This window comes from Halyomorpha halys, unplaced genomic scaffold, assembly GCF_000696795.3.
Source record: "Halyomorpha halys isolate HHAL.00 unplaced genomic scaffold, Hhal_1.1 Scaffold2363.1, whole genome shotgun sequence".
Taxonomy (NCBI): domain Eukaryota; kingdom Metazoa; phylum Arthropoda; class Insecta; order Hemiptera; family Pentatomidae; genus Halyomorpha; species Halyomorpha halys.
In genome coordinates, this window is record NW_027115543.1 from 15,858 (window position 1) to 18,537 (window position 2,680).

Sequence of the window (2,680 nt, forward strand, 5' to 3'; positions counted from 1 at the left end):
AATACTATTAGTCTTGTAGATTTATCTTAATTCAATTACACAGACTTGTACAATAGTAAGTTGTACTTTAGTATTTTTTAATTCCTGTAATATCATTAATAGTCATCCCTATCATGAAAAAAATAAGTATTAGTATTATAACCACACTACTATGAACTAATACTATTAGCTTTCATTATGGAACAGGGCCCAGGTTTTGATATTTCGGCACAGAAAAGGAAAATGAAACCAAAATTTTAAATAACATTATATATAAATATAGTAATGCTTTATTAGTTAGTACAATTAGTATATACTTGAAAAAAATATAATTCTTATTAAATTCATTTTTTTGGGGGGAGGGGGCAGCTGGGTACGCCCATGGTTGTTTGTATCTTTTTTAGCCCTGACGAAGTCTTCCAAAACTCTTCCATATCTTTTTTTTTTTTAGACTTTTAGCGAAAACATAATTCCTTCGTTATTTACTACTCCTCGAAAAGTTCTGTTTTCAGAATCACCTAATTTAGGCCCTTTCAATAACTACATTATTACATTTTGCCAATACAATTAATAGCATCAATTTGTTACGGATAAAAGATTATTTTTCATTTCATAATTACTACAATATAATACGACATAAAACTTTTTATCGGTCATTAAACGGTGGAACAATAGCCCTGGAGTAGAGAGAGATAGAGCTAGAGGAGAGAACTATATCAAGCCGTGACATTGGCTAATATCCAGGAGGGGACAGCCTTCGCCTTTACGATCAACAAAGGGTAAAGGCTTTGTCTGTGCCGCCTGGCCCAACCTCTCTGCTGGAGGGGACCTGGATAATGGAAAATAAAAATTATAAAGTTATACAATAAAAAATATTACCAATATAAAGATAACCAATCATGTTTTAGCACAGAAAACGGGAATCGCCTGGATATACTCCTATACGCTGAAAACACACTTTTTTTTGGCCAAGACTCCCATTGGAGTCCTATACTGCCTAACCATGGTTGGGGGTCAAAGTTCTTCATTTTGTGGGACCGCCACTCAATGAAAAAAGTCAACATCCCAGGCCGGATTCGAACCGGCACCGCCAATAGACATCAAATTGGTAAGACTGTGTCTTAATCACTGAGCTACGGGCGGCCTAGAAAACACACTAAATTATATTTTAAAAGTTCTGGAGATGTCGGCTTTCCGATTAGCTCATAACCTAGCAAAAGAGGTGCTAAAATAGAAAATTTATTGGTACCGAAAGACTGAGAATTGCAAGGAATCAACATGGAGTTAACCTCGATTATGTGCGGAAGATTGACCGCTCTCAGACATGGTGTAAAAGAATCTGAAAAACAAATCAATCATGCAAAATGTTTCCGATCCAGTTTTTCTTTGCACACAAGCTTATGTACGGTCGAAACATAAAAACCATATTTAGAAGATAATTAGATTTGGTATCGAAGTATTCAGTTTTCAACATTACGGTCTGTAGCTCCAATGAAAAGTAAGATACCATTCACTTCTTGGGAACCTATATATAAAATATTTTGGACTATGGACCTGCTCTCTAGAATGTTATTCACTTTGTTAAAAGGCTCAAATTGGAGAGCTGTAACTAAGTACGATGGGCTACACAGGAAAGAGCTCAGTTGGTTAGTATATGAGGGATTAATGCCATACTACAGTTCGTTACTATTCCTTTATTTCTTTTAACATAAATGCTGTATTGTTATTTCAAATTATTGATAGTCCCCTATGTTGCCGATTATGATTGATCAATAATGTCCCCTATGGATTATTGATAATCCTCCTAGACGTCTGAAAAGAAGATGGCCTCGAGATCTTCTCCTCTAGAAATGTTATTGGAGTTCTATCAATGGGTAGATTCTCCAAATGTTTTTATCATGTCATAATATCACTTACAGCAAATTTACTTGATGTGTATCAAACGTAATTAAGTGTAGTTAAAATAGCTCACGGACATTTTCTTTGTCTATATGTGTTTCTAAATTCTTGAATGGATTCATTTGTTGTATAATTTATTTTAATTATACACATTTTAAAATAAGATAATAACGTTGTGTACATATGCTTGCGTTCGGGAGAGATCGGCCGTCTTCGGAGTTTTCCATTTCGAACCCCTGTCTCCATTTTCTTTTTTCTCTTTAAAATTTATAATTTCTCCAGAAAATTCTTATATATTATTAATTATTTCCATTATTTATTATTTCTAACAATGAGAACTGGTAATTTATGTAAATAAACAAAATTAAATGTATTTTTTTTAGGGAGCGCTGTAGCAGCGTGGTAAGGCGCGTTGTTACTATCTCCAAGGACCCAGGTTCAAATCCGGGCTGAGTAGAAAGTTCTTTTCTTTTTTTAAATAATATTTTTCCGTAACTTAAAAAAAGGTTATGTTGTATGCAGGAGATAGCGCAGGTACCCGGATTATTGGGATGTAAATACAGAATTACAACAAATTATATGTTCCTTTCTTATAAATATTGTAAATAATTTTAAATATAAATAAATTAGGAATAAAAAACAACACGGTGAATTTCACAAAACCTCTAATTAAAAGTCTCACCTTTTAAATTTCAATTTCGTGAGGGAATTTCCCAAAATCCAATGTAATTTAAGTGTTTCTTTAGCCAGAGAAGAAGTTATTTAGATGACTGGTAGCTAGTAGGTAAGTTATTCGCCATCT

General features: G+C 33.5%; 1 long non-coding RNA gene across 1 annotated transcript in view; it reads right to left on the reverse strand.

Moving 5' to 3' along the window:
- Window positions 1–2,526: 2,526 nt before the first annotated feature.
- LOC136797071 (uncharacterized) overlaps window positions 2,527–2,680 on the reverse strand; it is a 1,827-nt gene continuing 1,673 nt past the window's right edge. Inside the window, exon 2 of the long non-coding RNA XR_010844885.1 lies at window positions 2,527–2,678. This is a non-coding gene — a long non-coding RNA (uncharacterized lncRNA). The remainder of the gene's footprint in view (window positions 2,679–2,680) is intronic.